General features: G+C 45.7%; 1 protein-coding gene and 1 pseudogene across 2 annotated transcripts in view; both read right to left on the bottom strand.

Moving 5' to 3' along the window:
* Positions 1 to 24,842, bottom strand: part of LOC147116954 (gap junction gamma-1 protein-like) — a 209,717-nt gene that overhangs the window by 144,893 nt on the left and 39,982 nt on the right. The window contains exon 2 of one of the 2 annotated variants that reach the window (XM_085987446.1): positions 18,077 to 18,173. The gene's annotated coding sequence lies outside the window, so the exon portion shown is untranslated. The remainder of the gene's footprint in view (positions 1 to 18,076; positions 18,174 to 24,842) is intronic. The other variant, XM_085987447.1, reaches the window with a different exon arrangement.
* LOC147116955 (uncharacterized) lies at positions 1,950 to 11,718 on the bottom strand (annotated as a pseudogene).

Here is a 24,842-nt window from a genome sequence, read left to right as displayed (position 1 = left end):
GCTAAACCGGAAGTTGGGCGCAGGGCAGGTGCGGCGAGCTGATGATTGACGGCAGACACTCTGGCTCCGGTGAGCTCTTAAAGGGGGAGGGTGGATTTGTTTTTTTGAAAGGCCGACACTGGTGTATTTGTGGTTTTGGGGAGGGTTTCTCTCCATCAGTTTGTTATGTGTTCCCGCAACAACAACATCCTCCTCCGCCAGCCAGCCAGCCGTACCATTTCTAGTACAGGAGGGCCCTTTAATTTGCGCTCCCCGCGGCCCGCATCGGCTGTGTACCGTTCCACTTCACAGTCGTTAGGGCCGCCCGGCGCACAATGGGCCGGCGCGAGTGAAGTTCTGGTTCGGGGCGTACAAAGGGCATTGCACGACGAAATGACGTCATGATCTGCGCGCGCAGCAGGGCGCGCGCTAAGACTTTGCGCCGGCGCTAAATGTGTACTGAAGTGGGGGCGAGGCGCAGATCGCGCTGCGCCCGGGCGCTAAGCGCCTAGCGCTCGAGATCTACTCCTCCTAAGGCGCTAACGGCTGGCACGCCCAACTGAATTTCTAGGCCTGTGTTTTTTTCCCCCCAATTTTCTCCACACTTGGAAGGCAGTAATTCGTGCTAGGGTACAAATCTACAGACGTCATAAACTTGCCCAAGAGACCGTTCTTCATGCGTGAACCTGAACAATGAGTGTTAGCAGCTTGTTAGAACATGGGGTGGGGGCCATCATGGCTGAGCTTGATCCTGTTATCATCCAACATTCGCACTTGCACTTTCCAGCAAAGTTACCTGGTAGGCGATTAGGAAGAAACATAGAAGATAGGAGCAGGAGTAGGCCATTCGGCCCCTCAAGCCCGCTCCGCCATTTAATGAGATCATGGCTGATCATCCAAATTCAGTACCCTGTCCCTGCGTTCTCCCCATATCCCTTGATCCCTTTAGCCTCAAGAAATATATCCAACTCCTTCTTGAATATATTTAATGAATTGGCCTCAACTGCCCTGTGTGGCAGAGAATTCCACAGGTTCACCACTCTCTGGGTGAAGAAATTCCTCATCTCAGTCCTAAATGGCTTACCCCTTATCCTTAGACTGTGACCCCTGGTTCTGGACTCCTTCCTGCATCTAGTCTGTCTAGTCCTGTTAGAATTTTATAAGTTTCAATGAGATCCCCTCTCATTCTTATAAACTCTAGCGAATATAAGCCTAATCGACACAATCTCTCCTCATACGTCATTCCTGCCATCCCAGGTATCAGTCTGGTGAATCTTCGCTGCACTCTCTCCATGGCAAGAACATCCTTCCTCAGATAAGGCGACCAAAACTGCACACAATACTCAAGATGTGGTCTCACCAAGGCCCTGTACAACTGCAGCAAGACATCCCTGCTCCTGTACTCGAATCCTCTCGCTATGAAGGCCAACATACCATTTGCCTTCTTAACCGCCTGCTGCGCCTGCATGCTTACCTTCAGCGACTGGTGCACAAGGACACCCAGGTCTCGTTGCACTTCCCCTTTTCCCAATCTATTGCCATTCAGATAATAATCTGTCTTCCTGTTTTTGCCACCAAAGTGGATAACCTCGCATTTATCCACATTATACTGCATTTGCCATGCATCTGCACAATCACCCAACCTGTCCAAATCATACTGGAGTTTCTCTGCATCCTCCTCACAGCACACACGCCCACCCAGCTTTGTGTCGTCTGCAATCTTGGAGATATTACATCTAGTTCCCTCCATAGACCAGGGAACTGAGGCCAATAGTGGTGCCTCAACTGCTCCTCTAATTGAGATCATCTGCACAGACCAGGAACCTAATCAAAACTAAGATGTGTTTGGCTTGTACCACATCAGGCAGCGTTTTTATCTGTTAAAGAAATATTTTTTTTAAACCAAAAGGCATCTTTCAGTAAATCCTCAGATAAAAATATGAAGCAAAATTTATCACCTTGTCTGTTTATACAGCAATGGCATGTGATAGAGACAAATAATTCCCTCCCTCACATCTGCCCTTGATAGCTGTCTCTGAATGACCACAGAAGTTGGATGGTCATTTAATGGCATACAAAGCATAATGTAACATTTTTCAAAATTACAAAATAACTACAGGTCTAAAATTCACAATGTTTAAGACCAACAGATTAAGAATTTTAAACATATAACTTGGCAAAAATTAAGTGTTTTTAATTTACATTAAACAGATGTAGCGATACCTTACAAGCATAGTAATAGTTCATTGCAAACCAGTTTATGCATTAACTATATAATAAAATGTGCTAACAAACAAGATTGTGCACTTATATTATAATTACCATTATAACAAGCACATTTAATACGTTTTTGGGGAAACAGGGTTATAGTGCAAATGCAATCTAGTAAAGCTTTAGGCTATTCCACCTTTGTGTCATGCATATATGAGAATGATTACAGCTGAACCATAGGATAATATTCTAATAATAGGCACTTGTTTCACAAATAATTTGCCAAAGAAAATGAAATGACACGCATCAATGGCTGCCTGTCTAATGGATGAGTTTTATGTGCACAATTAGTCATTGCAGACACACAGCTGTTGTTGGAACAAGAATTTTTATGCTATTGGTGCACCGTGTTTGGGGATCCCAGAATTTCAGAATGGGAAACCTATTTTCAACCATTTGGACTCCTTGTTCAAGTGTTCAGCAGTGCAGGATAAGGTACAACTTTCAGCTATGGAGCTGTGTGAATTAGACCTAACAAGGTCAAGAGAAAAAAAACTGTTTCACAGTGTGTGATCATTGAGTTAGAAAATAACAGATACCAGATATTGAGTAATGAGGCAGGTAAGATGCCCATACAAGTCATATGGAAAAGCTTGAGCAGTTTGTAAATGCTCTCAACTCCAAAACTGAACTGATGCATTGAACTCATTCAGTGACTGACTGAAGTTCTGTGGACCCAACTCCCTCAGCTGTTCTGTTAGACTCCTGCTGTAACTCCGACAGTTAAAAACCATAAGAACACAAGAAATAGAAGCAGGAGTAGGCCATACGGCCCTTCGAGCCTGCTCTGCCATTCAATAAGATCATGGCTGATCTTAGATCTCAACTCCACTTTCCTGCCCAATCCCCATATCCCTCGATTCCCCTAGAGTCTAAATGATGAGATTTTTAAAAAGGAAATGTTTATTGAATGAGTGACAAAGAAAATCTTGGAGATATTTAGCACCTTTATAAATGAGCAATTTACTAAAAATATTAAATGATTCCTTTTACATGACAATTACTGTTAGTGAAATGACAAAAATATTTGATAAGAAAGGACACCAAACCGCAAAGATTATTGAAGGTTGCATTTAGTTTCCCAGTCTGTGTTAAGCTAGCTGATCTCAGCTGCAGCAGCAGTATGCCTACGATAAATGGTCATTGTGCCAATTACAGTAGGCCTACTCCTGCCCTGTTTGACCAGGGAAGGGAAGAATCAGCTAGGATGTTGTTTGAGATTTGCACAGATTGGCTACATAACATGTTAATGCTCATCACAGTAATTCATTGCATGTGACATGCTTTGAAGTGTCTCTAAGAGATATGGTACAGTTTGAAGAAGCAAGTCTGTCTTTTTCCTTCTGATTACAATCCAGTGACTCTTAGTATGTGGACATCAGGTGATGACTGAATTGGGCTTGGTTGTGATACTCCTATGGACACATAACTATGGAATCTCACTGTGTTTGCTCACATAAATAATGGCCACTTTAGTGAGGGTGTGTAGTACCTGTGGAACCCTACCTCATCATACAGCATATAGTCAGTACCTTTAAAAAGGGAGGGGAGGAAAGCAAAGACAACTGAAAAAAATGTCCTGCAATTCCTGCGTTTGGGGAGGGCACAAGGCAGGATTTTCACCTTTGCTGGTGCAGGAATTTGGGACAGACCCAGGTCTGCCAGTTTCCGCCTCAAAAATATCAGGTCATAAATTCTAGCAGTTTCAGGGTGGCTGGAACAGTTTCTGCTTACTCTGTCCCATCCCGTCATAATTTTAATCAGCACTGTCAACATTGAGTTCAACAATTTCAAACTATAACCCCTGCCCCCATTTTTCATGCTGTATGATTTTGCCATTCCCATTTACAACATTTTGGGCTGGATTTTCATTGAGGCGGGACTACAACTTTTGGGGTTATAGTCTCGCCTCCATCGAGTTCTAGCCAATCCACGCAATTTTGACTTGATTGATCTTGTTGAGCCCGCCCAGCGGGCTCAGCAGGTCAATTAAGGGCCACCCGGCAACAGATTGATATTTCATCTGTTAAGACCTTTTGACAGATGAAATATCAGCGTTTGACAGCTGTTTGAAGCTGTCAAACACTGACAATCTGTACTCCAGGTTAATTCCTTCCTCTCAGGCTGATTTAGAGATCTCCCCGGAACAGAAAGCTGAATGCTGGAACTTTTGACAGCTCGCGGCCATTCTGCTTTCTGTGCCGGTGAGATGAGGGACTCCGAGACCTGAAGGAAGGAAGGCTGTAAAGGTAAGTACATGTAAGTAAAACTTCTTTAAACACTTTACACACACCAAACACACTTACCTTTGCACTCATGCACCCATCACTCACCTGAACACCTCGACCCCTCCAAGCCCTTCATCCCGATGGCCCGCCTCGCTAACTTGGCGTGGTTTGGAGCAGTTGGGAATCCCACATTTCACCAATGAAAATTGGGATTAGGCTAAAAACTGCCTGTTAACTACCTGTTAACAGGCAGTTAATTGGCACTAATCCTCTTCCCGCCTTGGGGAGGCGGGTCCCAGTGCGGGTCGGGTACCCACCTTTGAAACTGGCATGGAGGTGGGTTGGGGGCAGGATGGGTTCGTGCCCCCCGATTTGGGGATTTTAACCCCCCACATGCCTCCAATCCCGCCTCCACGGCCCAATGAAAATCCTGCCCTTTATCTTTCCTGCCGCTTACAAAAGCACAGTATGTTCCTTCAATTCCTTCCTCCCCCAACCCCTCCCTGTCTCTGCACCTGCTTAATATCTGTTACATCTCCAGCTTTTTCCAGTTCTGATGAAGGGTCCCAGACCTGAATCGTTAACTCTGTTTCTCTCTCCACGGATGCTGTCTGGCCTGCTGAGTTTTTCCAGTGTTTTCTGTTGTTATTTCAGATTTCCAGCATCCACAGTATTTAGCTATTGTAGGAGTCGCTGGAAATAATCAGACTGCGAGACTTTCATAGCAGCAAAGAAAAACGCGTGTTAGCTTTATTAACTCTCCGCGTGGACTGAGGGACTCGGCCTTGTCGCAGGGTTATGACATCATCACACAATCAACGACTCTTAAAGGGACCCTGCCCCGATAACTCAACCAAGTTCCGTACATAACATGGAGCAATAACAACATTGGCTATACATAGTGAATTGTGTTACTGTCCCTATGTGGTCTCCGCCACACTATTATATTAAGTGTTTGGTTCACTGCCACCTCTCTTCTAGGAATGCCCACCTTGAAGAAGTTCTGCTCTTCTCTCCGACAGGATTTCCGTTTGTCTCTTCAACCTTGTTCATCTTCATTGCTTTCAGTTTCCCTTCTCGTGTTTGATCAGGTATCTGCCAAGACTCGGTTTCACAGCCACATCTCTTTCCTCAGCAACTGTCTCCAGTTCCAACTTATTCCACGTGGATTCCAACTAAACTTCCACCCTTCGTGTTTTGGATCCACCCAGGATTACAAATATCTCCAAGATATTCAACGTTCCTCGAACTACTGCTCTCGCCGCATCTTGAGATCCATGCTCAACGCCATGCGCCGCCACATGAACACTCTCGACCTCTCTCTTCAGCAGCACCGACGCACTCTATCTCAAAGCTGTCCGGGTCCACAGTTCCATTTTATCCTTCGACTCATCCGTCGCTTAAACAACATTTTTTTTTTCTTCCTTTCTGATGTCAAGGATCGCAAGCTTCATCAACTCTTGGACACCAACGCCCCTCCAGAACCTTCTTCCCCTTAACTTTCCTCTGACCCCATCCCTTCTTCCAATCTCACCCCCTGCCGTGTTTTCACTATCCCCTCTGACCTTCCCCTCTCCGACCCCGGCACGTTGCTGAGCTCTTTTTCCGTCGCCTTCGTCTCCGTGCCCACTTCTTTGGCCAGGAGTCTTCCCCCCGCACAGCTGATCCTTTCTCCTGCTTTCAAAATTCTCGTTCTACCTGGACCCTTCCCTCTGGCCTCTTACCCTCTCTAGATCTTTTCATTGCTAACTGCCGACGTGACATCGGCCGTCTCAATTTCTCTGCTCCCCTCTCTCACTCCAACCTACCTCCCTCTGAACTTCAGCACTCCGTTCTCTCCGATCCAACCCTAACATTATCATTAAACCTGCTGATAAGGGTGGTGCTGTTGTTGTTTGGCGAATGGACCTCTACCGTGCGGAAGCTGAACGCCAACTCTTCGACACCTCCTCCTACCTTCGCCTGGACCATGACCCCACTAGCAAACATCAGGCCATTGTTTTCAAGACTGTCACTGACCTCATCTCCTCTGGAGATCTTCCCTTCATGGCCGCCAACCTCATAGTCACCCAACCCCGCGCAGCCTCCTTCCCAAGATCCACAAACAGGACTGCCCTGGTAGACCCATCGTTTCAGCCTCTTCTTGCCCCACGGAACTTATCTCTTCCTATCTCGACTCTATTTTTTCTCCCCTTGTCCAGTCTCTTCCAACCTACATTCGCGACTCTCCCGACACCCTCTGTCACTTTAACAGTTTCCACTTTCCTGGCCCCAACCGTCTCCTTTTCACCATGGACATCCAATCCCTCTACACCTCCATCCCCCACCAGGATGGCCTGAGGGCGCTCCGCTACTTCCTTGAACAGAGGCCCAACCAGTCCCCATCCATCACCACCCTCCTCCGCCTGGCTGAACTTGTTCTCACATTGAACAACTTCTCCTCTGACTCCACTCACTTCCTCCAAATTAAAGGTGTTGCTATGGGAACCCGCATGGGCCCTAGCTATGCCTGCATTTTCATGGGATATGTGGAACATTCTTTGTTCCAGTCCTACTCAGGTCCCCTCCCTCACCTTTTTTTCCCGGTACATCGATAACTGTATCGGTGCAGTCTCCTGCTCTCGCCCTGAACTTGATAAGTTCATTCACTTTACTTCCAATTTCCACCCTTCCCTCACCTTCACATGGTCCATCTCCGACTCTTCTCTTCCTCGACTTCTCCGTCTCCATTTCTGGAGATCGGCTTTCGACAAACATCAACTACAAGCCCACTGACTCCCACAGCTACCCGGACTACACTTCCTCCCACCCCGCTTCCTGTAAGGACTCTATTCCATTCTCTCAGTTTCTCCGTTTCCGCCGCGTCTGTTCTGACGATGCCACCTTCCATAACAGTGCTTCCGACATGTCTTCCTTTTTCCTCAACCGAGGATTCCCCTCTACTGTGGTTGACACGGCCCTTGACCGTGTCCGTTCCATTTCCCACACTTCTGCTCTCACCCCTTCCCCTCCCTCCCAGAACCATGATAGGGTTCCCCTTGTCCTCACCGTTCACCCCACCGCCTCCACATTCAATGGATCATCCTCCGCCATTTCCGCCACCTCCAACGTGATCCCACCACCAAACGCATCTTCCCCTCACCTCCCCTTTCAGCATTCCGAAGGGACCGCTCCCTCCACGACACCCTGGTCCACTCCTCAATCATCCCCAACAGCCCTTCCCCTTCGCCTGGCACCTTCCCGTGCAAGCACTGGAGATGCAACACATGCCCTTTTACCTCCTCCCTTCCCACTGTCCAGGGCCCCAAACACCCCTTCCAGGTGAAACAGCGATTTACTTGTACTTCTTGCAATTTAGTATACTGTATTCACTGCTCACGATGCGGTCTCCTCTACATTGGGGAGACCAAATGCAGATTGGGCAACCGTTTTGTGGAACACCTCCGTTCAGTCCGTAAGGATGACCCTGAGCTTCCGGTCGCCTGTCACTTTAATTCACCGCTTCACTCCCACTCTGATCGCTCTGTCCTCGGCCTATTACATTGTTCCAATGTAGCTCAACGTAAGCTCGAGGAACAGCACCTCATCTTTTGATTAGATACTTTACAGCCTTCTGGACTCAACAGTGAGTTCAACTATTTCAAACTATAACCCCTGCCCCCATTTTTCATGCTGTATGATTTTGCCATTCCCATTTGCAACATTTTATCTTTCCTGCCTCTTACAAAAGCACAGTATGTTCCTTCAATTCCTTCCTCCGCCCCGTCTCTGCACCTGCTTAATATCTGTTACATATCCAGCTATTTCCAGTTCTGATGAAGGGTCCCAGCCCTGAAACGTTAACTCTGTTTCTCTCTCCACGGATGCTGCCTGGCCTGCTGATTTTTTCCAGCGTTTTCTGTTGTTATTTCAACTCATACTCTATTTCCCTCCTTCTAACCTGTTTTTAATCCAATTTGCTACCCTTCCCCTGAATCTTCTGTGTGGTACCATGGCAAAGATTTTCTAGAAGTCCATGTACACCACATCCACTGCATTTCCCCCATCCACCATATCTGTCACCTCCTCAAATAACTCTATGAAGTTCGTCAAGCATAATATTCTTTTCTAAAATCTGTTTTGGCTGGTTCTAATTATTGGATCTTTATTATCTCGATATTTAGTCATTTCACCTTTAATTAAGGATTCCAAACTGTTGCCATTTTTGAAAATGGGTTTTACACTGGCCACTCTCCAGTGCTCTGGCACACAACCACTATCAATAGAACATTGAAATACAATTTCCCACGTTTGCACTATTCCTTCCCCCATTTCTTTCAGAATCCTCGAATATATCCCATCAGGTCCTCCTTTAGCTTAACCAACTTCTCTATACCTTCCTTTTATTTATTAAAATATCTCTCATCTCGCTTTTAACCAATTCAGGATTTACCTCCTTCCCAACATCCTTCTCTTTGGTAAACACTGATGCAAAGTACTTGTTAAGTATCCCCACCAATGTTAGTTTATCCTGTATTAACTCACTATCCTCTCCTCTTCAAGATCCCATCTCACATTTAACAATTCACTTAAAACTGACCTCTGGGAGCTCGTGCCCATGAGGCCTCGGCTGCAGACTGCAGCTCCTCAACTGCTGCAGGGGCTCTCTGGCCCAGTCAGCTGGCACCATGGAGTGGGGGGGGGGGGGGCATTGGTTGATTGGTTGAGGGGGTGGCAAGGGAGCAGAATTGCTGCCAACCTGAGAGAGGACAGCACTTGCCTGCCCCATAGCACCACCATTAATCCCATGGGGGTGCAGCTCATCACTTTCATTGATCTGAGCAAACTGCAGTAGATAATCGCCTTGAAAACCCCTTTTGGCATGCACTAGTGTCTCCAAAGTGGAGCAAATGTTGGTGCCCAGCACCTGGATGGCAGCAATCTGAACTTCCATCAAAGCTGCAAAGGCTGGTGACACAGACTCCTGCTGTGAGGGCCCGACTGCAGAGTCCGTGGAAGTGGTCACACGCTCCAGGAAAGATTTCAGGTTGGAAGTGCGAGAGAACTTCACACATGTTGGAAATGGATTCTTCCATACTTTCAGACATGGTGGTCAAAGTCTTTAGCAGGCCTTCAAATACCTCTTATAATCACTTGTGTAACTTGAGTAATTTTTTTTTTTTTTTTTTTAATATGGCCGGATCCTGAAGGTCTGCATCTCTGTCCTGTTCAGCAGAGCTAGGAGAGGACGTCGCTCTCCGGCAAGTCGTCTCCTGGGCTGTCACTGCCGCCAGTATCTGCACCTGATCACTTGCGCTCTATGTTTCACCACGTGCAGGCCCCTCTAACTCTATCTATTCCATCGGGGTGCCAATCTCTGCACTGGTGCTTGGGAGGGATGGTGCATGTGACGGTGGGTTCTCAGGAGGGATATCCTCCTTTGAGGTGTCTTCAGGAAGTTCTTTAGGGGGTTCTTACTGCTGAGAAGCACCTGAAGCAAAGTGTTAATAATTAGACTGGTAATGAGAGGCTGGACAAATACACATGAAAGGCTTCACTATGCTGGTTGAAGTCTTCAAGTTAGCTGAAGGTGTAATTGCTTGTGGTAGTTGAAGTGGTACAATTGATAATCAGTCACCCTGCTTAAAGGAAGTGCCAACCTCGCCATCTCCAATGCTCAATACTCTCGAAGACCCACTTATTTCCAGTGCTTCTTGCTCCACCTGGGTTAGGGGCACAAGGTCGCTGGTCTTCCACCAGTCTTAGTTCTCTCCCTTGTGTGGTGTGTTCTCTTCTCCTGCAGGAGGGAGACAGAGAGTTATGAGTGGCTCCTGAGAAGGCAAGTGGAGATGTGTGGTTCTTGTGCATGTAGTGCATAAGGTGAGAGGGGAAAGAAGCAAAATGCTAAGGAGAATAGTTTGTCTCAAGTGGGAACTGAGGAAGGAGTCAAAAGAGGAGGTTCGAAGAGCATGCCTTTAATGGAAGCAGTGAAGGAAGCAAGCAGCAGATGAGTATCTGTGAGGAGTAAGCATGAAAGGTGGTACAGTGTGCCCTTGCAATTGGTGGTGAGGGAAATAATGCAGGGGTGGAGATTTGTCTGCATGGTGAAGGAGAGGGACTGTGAGCAGGTACAATGCAAAAGATGGGGAAAGGCGGAGGTGTACTCACCTTTCCTGATCTAGTGATGTTATTAAATCTCTTTCAACACTGGATCCACGTTCTCGGGGTGATGCTCCTGCTACTCACTCTCTGCCACTTCCAACCAGGCTTTCTTGGTCAGGTTGTTGGGCATTCCCTTGCCATTTTGTGGGAACAGCACTTCACACCTGGCCCTGACTGTTGTTAGCAACACCTCCAAGGAGGCTCTTAAAAACCTGGTGGTAACCTAACCCCTCCTTCCAGCCATCTCCTAACTGCAACACAATAAAGCAAGCTAAAACTAGTATTACAATTGAGTGAATGCAATCTCCTTTTAAAAGGTGCACTCACCTTTTAAATAGTGGCCCGGGGCTTCTGCTTAAAATTAGGGGTCTAGGTGGGCAGGTGGTTAGCCCACCAATCTTATTATAATGAGGCCTGGCGGTTAAAGTCAGCTGGTCCTTGCTTCATTTCCGACTTCTGGGTGCGCCGCCCGCTTCAGGCCCCCCATGCACCAATCCTACCACCCGTTAAAATCGACCCCAGAAGGTCACTGAGCCAATGGCACCAGCAAGTTTGAAAGTATAGCACAGGAGATGATACAGTACAGTACTTGGTTGACACTACTTATTTTATTTTTTTTAAAGGCTGTAGATTGTAGAAGGAATGGAAAACTGAGGGAATTGAAGTTCCTTATTTTACACAAGGTAATCTATATAACAATCATAGAATCATAAAATCCGAAAATGATACAGCACAGGAGGTCATTCGTTCCATCGTGCCTGTGCTGCCTCTTTGGTAGAGCTATCCAATTAATCCCACTCCCCTGCTCTTTTCCCAAAGCCCTGTAAATCTTTTCCCCCCCATCAAGTGTTTATCCAATTCTCTTTTGAATGTTACCATTGAATCTGCTTCCACCACACTTTCAGGTAGCGCATTCCAGATCATAAGAACTTGTTGTGTCAATCATCTTAAATCTGTGTCCTCTGGTTACTGACCCTTCAAAATCATGAATGGTTTTGAACACCTCTATAAAATCTCCTCTTAAACTTCTCTGCTCTAAGCAGAACAACCACAGCTTCTCCAGTCTCTCCACAAAAAAGTTCCTCATACCTGGTACCATTCTAGAGTGTCAGCCGTGGCTCAGTGGGTAGCACGCTCGCCTCTGAGTCAGAAGGTTGTGGGTTTAAGTCCCACTCCAGGGACTTGAGCACAAAAAATCTAGGCTGACACTCCAATGCAGTGCGGAGGGAGTGCTGCATTGTCAGAGGTGCCATCTTTTGGATGAGACGTTAAACCGAGGCCCCACCTGCTTTCTAAGGTGGATGTAAAAGTTCCCATGGCACTATTTCGAAGAAGAGCAGAGGAGTAATCCCCGGTGTCCTGACCAATATTTATCCCTCAAAAAACAGATTATCTGGTCATTATCACACTCTTGTTTGTGGGAGCTTGCTGTGTGCAAATTGGCTGCCGCGTTTCCCACATTACAACAGTGACTATACTCCAAAAGTACTTCATTGGCTGTAAAGCGCTTTGAGATGTCTGGCGGTCGTGAAAGGCGCTTTTTAAATGGAAGTCTTTCTTTCTTTCAATCTCTTCTGCATCCTCTCCAAGGTATTCATATCCTTCCTAAAGTGTGGTGCCCAGAATTGAACTCAATACTCTAGCTGAGGCCTAACCAGTGTTTTAGAAAGGTTTGGCATAACTTCCTTGCTTTTGTACTCTATTCCCCTATTAAATAAAGTAACGGATGCCATATGCTTTTTTAAACAGCCTTATCAACTTGTCCTGCCACCTTCAAAGATTTGTGTACATACACCTCCAGGTCTCTCTGTTCCTACACACCCTTTAAAATTGTACCATTTAGTTCATATTGCCTCTCCTCATTCTTCCTACCAAAATGTATCACTTCACACTTCTCTGCGTTAAACTTCATCTGCCATGCATCTGCTCATTTTACCAGTCTGCTTATGTCCTCCCAAAGTCTGTTATTATCCTTCCAATAATTGTTTACTACATTTCAGAGTTTCATGTCATCTGCAACTTTGAAATTATGCCCTGTATACCCAAGTCCAGGTCATTACTATACATCAAAAAGAGCAGTAGTCCAAATACTGACCCCTGGGGTACACCACTGTATCCTTCCCTCCAGTCTAATAAACAACCATTCACCTTCACCACTACTCTCTCCTTTCTGTCCCTTTGCCAATTTTGTATCCAGGCTGCCACTGTCCCTTTAATCCCATGGGCTTTAATTTTGCTAACAAGTCACATGTGGTACTTTGTCACATGCCTTTTGAATGTCCCTATACACAACATCAACCGTACTACCCTCATCAACCCTCTCAGTTACTTCAAAGAACTCAATCAAGTTAGTAAAACACGATTTGCCTTTAACAAATCTGTGCTGACTTTCATTTATTAGCCCATACTTTTCCAAATGCCAATTAATTTTGTCCCAGATTATTGTCTGCAAAAAGTTCCCCACCACCGATGTACGGCTGACTGGCCTGTAGTTGTCGGGTTTACCCCTCTCCCCTTTTTTTAAACAGGGGTGTAAAATTTGCAATCCTCCAGTCTTCTGGCACCACCCCCCTATCCAAGGAGGATTGGAAGATTGTGGCCAGAGCCTCCACAATTTACACCCTTACTTCCCTCAGTAACCCAGGTACATCCCATCCAGATCGGGTAACTTTTGTACTTTGAGGACTGCCAACCTTTTAAGTACATCCTCTCACTACGGCCTCCTCTTTTACTGCTACATTGGCAGCACCCTCTTCTCTCGTGAAGCCAGACGCAAAGTACTCATTTAGTACCTCAGCCATGCCCTTTGCCTCCACGAGAAGATCTCCTTTTTGGTCCCTACTCGTTCCCACCCTTTCTTTGACTACCTTTTTTTTGCTATTTGTATGTTCATAAATGACTCTTTAAAACAAAAATAAAAAGGGAATAATTGAATCTTAAGATGCAGAAGGAACAGTTGCCCTTAAACACAGCTGCAATTGATGTTTAAAACTGTCACTGTGGATGAGCTCAATGTATACAATGCCAAGTTATTTCCCTTTTCTGACACCCAGATGCCAAGACAATCTGTTTCCTTAACTGCTGAAGATCACTACAGTGGACTAAAGGTTTCACGTATTCATTTACCTTCTAGCAATACATCATATTCAATTTAAAGTGAAATTTTTTTAGTTTTTTCAAATTCCACATTGGTTCTCTTATTCTATTCCCTCTTACAGTAACTATTCCTTTCTTAAGATGGTGCTGTTGAGACAATAAATCTTATCAAGACTGTTGCTAATGTGATTCCTCAACCATGTGACAGTAGGAGGTGAGTCATGTCAGTTCCCATCCTTTCCCGACCGTCATGTCAGTTCCCATCCTTTCCCGACCCCTTCTCTTGCTACATTTGCTCCACTTCCTCCATCACTATGAGTAGGTGCTCAATCCAGAGCCATGACTACGTATGGATAAAACTTAATAACCATTCAACCATCAGGCACACCCTGGCATCAAAATCATGACTATTTGCTAGTGAGGACTGCATAACGCCAATGGATTTATCGGTTCTCTGATAACTCCAGGGGAGCCACTATGCAAAACCAGAAACAAGCCTCGTCCACTAGTAGCACAGATCAGGAAACTGCAGGCATGCTCCCCACGATTTTCCAGAAGCACACATTGGTAATATCAGTCTTCTAGAGTTAGCTGGCTCAGCTGGTAGCACTCTTACCTCAGAGTCAGAAGGCTGTGCGTTCAAGCCCCACTCCAACTTTTAAACACATATGCCTGGAATTTCCACGGCGGTCTCCTAATCTCCTGCTGTAACTTGGGAAGAAGCTGGGGAAACAGTGTAAACAGCCATTTGTGCTTCTTCTCTGGGGATTTCACCAATCTTCCCCTGATGTTATAGCGGGAGATCAGGAGACCCTATGGAGAGTCACCCCATGATCTAGGTTGACACTTCAGTGCAATACTGAAGGTATGCTATTCACAGAAATCACAGAAACCCCACAGTGCAGATAGAGGCCATTTCGGCCCATCGAGCCTGCACCGACACATATCCCACCCGATCCCCGTAACCCCTACACCAACACATATCCCACCCTATCCCTGTAACCCCACGTATTTAATCCCCCTAACACTAAGGGTCAATTTATCATAGCCAATCAACCTAACCCGCACATCTTTTGGACTGTGGGAGGAAACCGGAGCACCTGGAGGGAACCCACGCAAACACGGGGAGAATGTGCAAACTCCACACAGACAGTCACCCGAGGCCGGATTCGAACCCGGGTCCCTGGCGCTGTGAGGCAACAGTGCTAACCACTATGCCACCGTGCTGCCCGTTGTCAGATGAGACATGAAACTGAGGCCATGTCTTCACACAAAATTACATAGGATGTCTGCTTATCCAAGAGGTGCTGGGCACAGGGCCAAAGGCCCAGTTCTTCTCAGTGCCCCTCCAAATAGGCACCTGCCTGGCACTCATGCCGGAAAATTATGCAGGAGTACCAGTGATGCTCTTTCTGCCTCATTTGCATGGCTACACCAACTTGGAGCCTAACTGGTAAAATAGATAAGGGAGAACCAGTGGATGTGGTGTATTTGGACTTTCAGAAGGCTTTCGATAAGGTCCCGCCTAAGAGGTTAGCGTGCAAAATGAAGGCACATGGGATTGGGGGCAAGGTATTGACTTGGATAGAGAACTGGTTGGCGGACAGAAAGCAAAGAGTTGGAATAAACGGGTCGTTTTCCGAGTGGCAGGTGTAATGTATATACCTTTAAGGGGGGAACTACTTTTTACAGCTCATGTATACTGTAGTACCGGCAGTGACCACACCTGTCTATAGCACGGAGTAGTAATCTGTACAGGCAGTTCCACTGTGAGCCACGTTGAGTAAACACCTGTTGTACCGTTTCTCCTGCAGTCTGTGTCTTATTATACACAGACACAACAGCAGGCAGTGACTAGTGGGGTAATGCAAGGATCGGTCCTAGGACCCCAGCTGTTCACAATATATATTAATGATCTGGACGAGGGAATTGGATGTAATATCTCCAAATTTGCAGATGACACAAAGCTGGGTGGGAGGGTGTGCTGTGAGGAGGATGTCGTGAAACTCTAGTACAATTTGGACAGGTTGGGTGATTGGGCAGAAACATGCAAATGCACTATAATGTGGATAAATGTGAGGTTATCCACTTTGGTGGCAAAAACAGGAAGGCAGATTATTATTTGAATGGCAATAGATTGGGAGAAGGGGAAGTGCAAAGAGACCTGGGTGTTCTTATGCACCAGTCGCTGAAGGTAAGCATGCAGGTGCAGCAGGCGGTTAAGAAGGTAAATGGTATGTTGGCCTTCGTAGCAAGAGGGTTCGAGTACAGGAACAAGGATGTCTTGCTACAGTTGTACAGGGCCTTGGTGAGACCGCACCTTGAGTATTGTGTGCAGTTTTGGTCACCTTACCTGAGGAAGGACGTTCTTGCCATGGAAGGAGTGCAGCGAAGATTCACCAGGCTGATACCTGGGATGGCAGGAATGACGTATGAGGAGAGATTGTGTCGATTGGGCTTATACTCACTGGAGTTCAGAAGATTGAGAGGGGATCTCATCGAAACCTATAAAATTCTGTCAGGCCTGGACAGACTAGATGCAGGAAGGATGTTTCTGATGGCCGGGGAGTCCAGAACCAGGGGTCATAGTTTAAGGATAAGGGGTAAGCCATTTAGGACTGAAATGAGGAGGAATTTCTTCACCCAGAGAGTGGTGAACCTGTGGAATTCTCTGCCACAGAGAGCGGTGGAGGCCAGTTCATTAAATATATTCAAGAAAGAGTTAGATATATTTCTTAAGGCTAAAGGGATCAAGGGATATGGGGAGAAGGCAGGGACAGGGTACTGAATTTGGATGATCGGTGCCCTGGTCTCTGACATTTTTTCCTCTGCTTTGCACTCAGCTACTGAACATTGCCTAGGCACAAAGGAGAGGAAAAATTACCTTACAGTGTTAGTGTATTATTTGTCTATCAGTCGGAGAAATCATGAACCTACAGTGATAACCCCTATTATTACCAATGTGTAACCCACTGGCAAAAAGGTTCACTGTTCACCCTGTGGCTAGTTATTCTAGATTTCTTCACAGATTTGGTTCATAGGCAACACTGGCCTCCCTGTGGAAGCAGACTTTTGTGCTGAACACGAGAAAAGGTATCTGGAGCATGTCTGAATCATGACAACCATGTCGCACCTCAAACAATATATATCAAACACATGGACCATGATTTTCCTACTGCAGCCCTCCCGGCGCTTACCTGGAGAGCACTTTGGGAAATTTTGCATCCCGGCCTGTGATTTTCCAACTATTAAAACTAGTGGATGAACAATCAGGTGTGGAATATCTCAAAATAAAAATTCCCGGCACAGCCGGGCACACTGAAGAGGAAGATCCCAGCTATAGTGTTAATGGTATCTTAAAGTATGTGACTGGGATCCTGGCCTTCATCAACAACCCACTTACTCTGTACAGCTGCAGGTGGCTCACAAAGTTGCTGTGAGTGGCATCAGGTTTACCAGAGGGCTGAAGAAATGATGGAGAAGAATTACTAGTTTAAACTTCATTCAAATTTCACTAGAAATACCAACCAGAAGAAATCTACATGAATGCATTTACCACATCACTATACATAGTGGCAATTCTTGCCTCTAAATTTATGGGTACAGTAGCCTAGTGGTTATGAAACTGAACCAGCAACCCAGAGATTGGTAATTTGTGAAATTTAATTCAATACATCTGGTAATTTGTGGTGTTAGCACCAGAAAATGATCACGAAAGCTGCCAGATTGTTGTAAAAACCCAACTGGTTCATTAATATTCTTCAGGGAAGGGAAACCTGTCACCTCTACCTGGTCTGACTCTAATCCCACACTATGTGGTTGACTCTTAATGCTTTCAAGTCAGCTCAGGATAGGTTAACCAGCGTGTCCCACATCCCAAGAACAATTTTCTTTAAATTCTAGCCTTATTTATAATTGGTGACTCTTTTGTATGATACTGGAGCTTCCTCCATTTCCCAGGGAAAATTCTTATACAAAGCTTGTAGTACTGTTATCTTTGTACACAAGGTAAAGTTAAGCAGAGACACAAAATGCCTGCTTGGTGCCGACAGGCCTTTTGCATACTAATATTTCAGTGGCACAATAAGTTTTTAAAAAAATGATCAGACAAGAACAAACCTGCATTTAGAATGGAACGATCAAATCATTTATTGTATTATAGTTCAATCCTACTTATCTGTCAATCACACCAACACTAAAGATTTCTGGATATTTTCTTTACAGAAACATTGCCAAATATCGCATTCTGAACAATTATCAATTGGCACTCACATATCTGGGAATTATTCACAACATTACATCTTAATATAATTTATACCTTATCCAGGTGCCAATAAGAGAAAGGAAAAAACACAACTTACCTTCACACATTAAAAGAGAAGAAATAACACTGCTTAGTCGCAGATCTTCCTTTCAACCCACTTCACTGGCTGTGGATCGTTCTAGCCTGCACTGGAGCTTAAACAAACAGAAACAATCCTATATTACTGGACCTTGCCAAGACATCCACTCACCACCAAGCACAATCGAATATACGAGAATTCTGGATCTCCGCAATGGTCGCATTGTTCTACTGAGGAATCTGTAACACAGAGCACTTTTTGAATTGGAGGTTTTGTTCCAATTCCATTGAAGAAAAAGGTCAGATGTGTGCATTGTCCAATGGCACGCATGAGTACAGCATAGAACCGGACGTCAGCCACATGATGCTTTTAAAATTCAAATGTAATACAAAGTAAAGAAAGAAGAAACTATTGCCTTCATTTATATCAACACTAATAATGAAGATTCAAATCAAGAAAATTTACCACAAATTGAAGATTTTTGAGTTGAAACTGCAGGGCTACAGAAACAATATACAAAGGATAACATACATATAGAATAACACAGAGTTTCATATACAGGAAAGAATGCCATGATGCTGTGTGTTACACACAGACTAATGCACAGGTTATTGTATGCTGCATATAGGATAATGAACAAGGTGCAGTGCGTTACATCCAAGATAATGCACAAACCATTGTATGTTGCTGACAGGATAATGCCCAAGATGTAGTGTGTCACATACAGGACAATGTATATGCTGAAGTGTTTACATACAAAAATAACGCACAGGCTACTGGATGTTAGATACAAAATAATTCACGGGCAGCAGTGTGTTACAGGTTGGAACTATAATTATTGTCATGAGACCATTTCCAGTTTGATCCCAGTACTTTTAAAAAAGTAAGTGCCGGCAAACCTGAATTATGCTGCTGTGTCTACGAGGGGAAAATGAGCTGTACTAAAATTAAAAGATCAAAAATTAAATGTTAGTGTGTTACACTTTCACCCGTGAGAAACTGAAGCAGTGTGCGATTAACTCCTAGAAGGTGATTTCACATAGTTTGCCGACGTGACATTTGGGTGATTTCACACCAGAACTGCATCGACGTGGAGCTGAAACTGCTTCACTTCAATCCAAACTGCGCAGTGTTACTGGCCTATTGGACACCATCTCGGTAACCAAAGAAAGTAAGCAGAGTGGCAGGTGTTGCCATAGCTACTGATTGCATTGGTAAGAAATCTGAACCCAAATTTCAAGTTCAGTAATCTTAAAGTCAGAGTTCCACATTTGAAATTGGGATTTAGATTTGACCTGATCACATTGAAGACCCCTTACAATGCTTTAAAATCTATGACTATGAACAATATCTGACGTATAATCGTTGCCTTACCAACCACACAAGGGCACCTTGCACTTGCATCCCTGTTTTTAAAATTTCTCGACCAGAGCCATGCAAATCACAAAGGTCCCATCTTTTGATTCCTGATCTGTACAGAGTTAGCTGATCTCAGCCTGGGTAGCACTAGTGATGCGACAATTCACCACAGAGCTACTGGCTGCGGAAGGAGGTGCATTAAAATCAGCATAGCCTCCCACCTCTGGCAGTTATCCAGGGCTTCTGCTGGAAAGTGCATAGGTGTGAGCTTTGGGTAGGAGAGGACAGGGCTCAGCGGTGATACCACCCACTGTGGAACAGCCAGCGAACATTCACTGCCTCGGCTCAAGCATAAAACTGGTCATTCGGGCAAGCTATTGCAGGGCGGCAGACAACCTCGAATCAAACCCCAGCATTAGACAGCACCAGCAGCTTGAAGAATGGAGAGACAATTGGAAGGAAATGTAATATTTTTTCCAAAAAAGGTGTTGCATCCTATTTTCAGTCCCTCACCAAAACATGTGTCTCCCTGTGCTGCATTCTCAACTTGTTTTGCCCCTATCAGTTTTAAATACTGAAAGCAATGTCAGTAACTGAATTGAAAACTTGTTAACAGACTACTAAACTCATTAACTGCCTGTGTGACAGGAGCTATACTTCACTATTGACTTTTATATATTGTTTTCTTCATCCCTTTGTTTGGTTCAGTCCAATATAGGGACGCACTTACTTTCCAGTTCTGATTTTTTTTTTTTGTTCATGGGATGTGGGCTTCGCTGACAAGGCCAGTATTTATTGCCCATCCCTAGTTGCCCTTGAGAAGGTGGCGGTGAGCCGCCGCCTTGAGCCGCTGCAGTCCGTGTGGTGAAGGTGCTCCCACAGTGCTGTTAGGGAGGGAGTTCCAGGATTTTGACCCAGCAATAATGAAGGAACACGATATATTTCCAAGTCAGGATGGTGTATGACTTGGAGGGGAACTTGGGGGTGATGAGGTGTTCCCATGATGAAAAGTCTCCACTTGAAACATTAACCGGTCTTTCTTTTCAAATGGTGAATCTTTTTATTTCTCTTGTCAGATTGGCTCTGGTAAGTGCGGGAGCACTTTTGCCTCAGAGTCAGAAAGTCGTGAGTTCAAGTCCCACGGCCGGGACTTGAGCACATAATCTAAGCAGAAGCTTCAGCCCAGAACTGAGGGAGTGTTGTGCTGTTGAAGACGTTGGGGGAGAGAAATCATTTCTTCCAGCAAATATTTAGTGTCGAGGGCGGGACGACCAGTTTCTCTTCTGCCCGATTTCCCCCGGAGGTGTCCCAGCTGCCAAACTGGCAGCCGATGACTTCCAAGTGTGCAGGACACCCGCATGAAACAGGCGTTGGGACCCTTGAATATGCTAACCTGGGTAGGACCCACTCCCAAATTCAGACTAAACTAGGCAGATCATGTGGTCTACAATGGCCTAACTGTAATGTCTGAGTATAAATAATACTCAGACTGCAGGAGAACAATAAAACAGGTATTTACTGAACAGAGAGTAATTCAAGACTGAAATACAGAAGCCTGCTATGGCTTTATATACAGGGGTGGTCACTGCCGGTACTGCAGTAAGAATCAGTTCTTCTCTTAAAGGCACATACACAACAATTCCTCCCCTTTTAGATAAACAGTACATAACATTCATTTAACAACTAAATAATAACTAATTACAATTACAATTTTCTCGGTACTATATACATCAACTGAAATAATCATTTATAAGTTCAGTCTTTGAGGAGGCTTCCTGATCCTGACTGGATAGCGCCTTTCTCGAGTATCCTGTTCTTGCGGCAGAGTTGATTCTGGCTCATTGTCATTAGTTGGCTCGTCAGCTTCCAATACCCCTGCTTCTGAGGTAGACGCAATCTGTACTTCGGGTTGATTACCAGGTGCACCTGCTCGTGGTATGGGTTTGGCTTGTTCCTGTGACTCTAGAATCTGGTCAGCATGGCGTCTCACGATGCTCTCTCCAACGTCCACTGTGTACATTAGTGGTCCCTGCTGTGTGCATATCGTTCCTGGCTGCCATTTTTCTGTTCGGTAGTCGCGAGCCAAGACTGGTTGCCCTATCTTGAAGCTCCTGGTTGGCTTCTCATTTATGTGCTGGAATTGCTTATCCTCAACATCTCGTCTTATGTTTGGTTTGAGCAAATCCAGGCGACATCTTAGCCTTCGGTTGAAGAACATTATGGCTGGAGCTTGGTTGGTGACTGCATGTGTCGCATTCCGGTAAGCAAACAAGGAATTATCCACCTTGTGTTGTAGTGGTATGTCGTCATTATGCATTGCCTTTATGGCCTTTTTAAAAGGTCTGAACAAACCTCTCAGCCAATCCATTTGTGGCTGGATGATATGGGGCAGATGTGTAATGTTTCACCCCATTATTCCTCAGAAACCTCCGGAAGTCCTCTGACACAAACTGTGGCCCATTGTTGGAGCAAATCTGTTCTGGCAAGCCATTCCTGGCGAAGATGGTCTGTAGGACTGCAATAGTTTTCTCCGTGGTGGTGGAGGACATTTTGATGACCTCTGGCCATTTCGAATGGGCGTCCACAGCGATTAGGAACATTGAGTCCATAAATGGACCAGCAAAATCAATGTGTACCCGTTGCCATGGAGATGAGGGCCACTCCCATGGATGTAGCGGGGCCTGTGGTGGAGCGTTTTGGACCTTCTGGCATCCTGTGCATCTCTTGGTCATATCCTCGATTTCTTTATCGATTCCCGGCCACCACACAAACGCCCTGGCTAGGCTCTTCATTTTTACCCCTCCCAGATGACCCTCATGATGCTCATTGAGCACTCTGGTGGAATTACCACTCGGGATCCACACATCAAGGTCCCCCGGCACACTGACAGCTGTTCTCTCCTTGGCGAGAATGCTGGCAACAGTGAGTCGCCATGTGCTGGCCATCCCTTCACCGTCAAATCATAGATCCGAGAGAGTGTCGGGTCATTTCGGGTTTCCTTCTCTATACTTGAGTTTGTAACAGGTAGACATTCGACTATGGTCGCATGGAATATCTCAACAGGGTCCACTGCAGGTGCTTCCTCTACCATAGGCAACGGTAGGCGCGACAGCCCATCAGCGTTTCCATGCTGCTTCGTACCCTTGTACTCTATGTCGTACTGATGTGCCCCTAGAAAAAGTGACCATCTTTGCAGCCGTTGCGCCGTCATCACTGGAACGCCCTTCTTTGGGTTAAAAATGGAGACCAGGGGGCTGATGATCAGTCAGTAGGGTGAATTTCTGCCCGTGCAGATAATGATTGAACTTCTTCACCCCCTACACCAGGCTGAGGGCCTCCCTGTCAATCTGGGCGTAGTTACGCTCGGCTGAGGTTAACGAGCGCGATGCAAAGGCTATTGGCCTCTCTGAACTGTCAGGGAATTTGTGTGACAGCACCGCTACGATGCCGTAGGGAGACGCATCACAAGCTAACCGAATCGGTAGTGTTGGATTGTAGTGGGCCAATACTTCTTTTGAAGTGATTAGGCATTTACATTTCTGAAAGGCACGCTTACACTCATCACTCCATTTCCATGTTACTCCAGTTTGCAGTAGGGCGTTCAGTGGGTGCAGAATTGTAGATAAATTCGGCAAGAACTTATGGTAGTAGTTCACCAACCCGAGGAACAACCTCAGTTGCGACACATTTTCCGGTGCTGGAGCCTTGACTACAGCCTCAATCTTGTCCGGCGACTTATGCAACCCTTCCTCATCAATCATGTGGCCACAATACGAGATTTGTCTCCTGAAGAACTCGCATTTGGGGCGGTTGGCTCGTAGCCCATATTCCTGTAATCTCATGAGCACCTGCTCCAGATTGGCAAGGTGTTCACTGTCATTTTCGCCCGTAACCAGGATGTCGTCCAAATAACACTGGGTCCCCGGGATCCCTTGCAGGACTTGTTCCATCGCCCTCTGCCATATAGCCGGGGCTGATGCTGCCCCGAATACCAGTTGATTGTACTGGTAAAGGCCTTTGTGAGTGTTTATCGTGAGGTATTTCCTAGACGCTTCTTCCACCTCCATTTGTAGATACGCTTGGGCCAGATCAATCTTTGTAAAGCGTTTCCCTCCAGATAGTGAGGCGAAAATATCTTCTATCCGTGGAAGTGGATATTGTACTGTGTGCAGGACTGAGTTCACACTTACCTTGAAGTCCCCACAGCTGCGAACCTTCTTCGGTTCCCCAGGCGTGCTGCTCAATGATTTCTTCATTACAGGAACGATGGGTGTGGCCCACTCGCTCCAGTCCACCTTGGACAGCACACCCAAACGCTCCAGCTCTGCTTCAATGGCTGGGCGGATCGCGTAAGGTCTGGCCTTAAAAAATTTTGGGTTTGCGTTATCTTCAATTTTTATCGTTGCCGTTACTCCTTTTAGAGTCCCAAGTCCTTGTTGGAACACCTCTTTCGCGTCAGTTAGAATTTTTGACAGTCGTCCAGGCGTGACATCATCATCCTTTTTATCAGTCACAGTTAGCGCCTGAATGGAATGCCAATCCAATTGTATTTTTTGGATCCATTCACGTCCCAATAATGGTGGTCCTCCATCTGGTAGTATATATAGATACAGTTTCTGTGTTTCCTTGCCGTTGTATTCAACTGGCACCCTTATTTTTCCTCTGGGGTAGACTTTTTGCCCCGTGTATGTCTTCAATACAATGGACGTGTCCTTCAAGGGTATGTGTGAGAATAGCCGCTCATAGTCTCGTCGATTCATGACAGTTAGGGCTGACCCTGTGTCCAATTATATCTTTACTGGGGACCCTGCTATCATGAGGGTGACCCAAATGGTTCGGTGATCCTCCTTTGCGATCACGTTGTGTAACTTTAGACAACTTAGTCTCCTGCTCCCGGAGTCCTTATCACTCTCCTGATCTTCCGATCTACTGTCTGTCAATTTCTTTACTTTCTTGTACTTTTCCTTAGTAGTTCTTGTAGTGTTGGTTTTCTTTCCCGACCTGCAGACTCTTGCTATGTGTCCCATTTTCCCACATTGCCTGCATACTTTGTCCTTAACCCAGCAGTCCTTCTGATCATGGGTTGTTCTGTTGCAGCGATAGCACTTTTCTGCTCCATACGCCATTTCGTTAGCGCTGTATTCCTGTGGTTTCTGTTGTATTTCCGCAGCTCCCCGTGCTGCTGCTTCGTAGGATACTGCCACGCTGAAAGCCTGTTCTAGCGTCAGGTCCTTTTCCGAAAGTAGTCGTTTCTGGGTTCCTTCACTCTGGAGCCCGCAGACAAACTTATCCCGCAAGGTGTCTGCCAGTCCTGCTCCGAACTGGCAGTGCTTCGATAACTTGCGTAGTTCCGTAAGATAGTCAGCATTGCTCTCATCTTTGTGCTGGTTTCTTTTATGGAACTTGAATCTTTCTGCTCTCAGCA

Source organism: Somniosus microcephalus, chromosome 5 (genome assembly GCF_052327205.1).
Source record: "Somniosus microcephalus isolate GS21.2 chromosome 5, FLI_Smic_1.0, whole genome shotgun sequence".
Taxonomy (NCBI): domain Eukaryota; kingdom Metazoa; phylum Chordata; class Chondrichthyes; order Squaliformes; family Somniosidae; genus Somniosus; species Somniosus microcephalus.
Note: the sequence above shows the minus strand (reverse complement) of the source record. Positions and strands in the feature narration are given on the sequence as shown.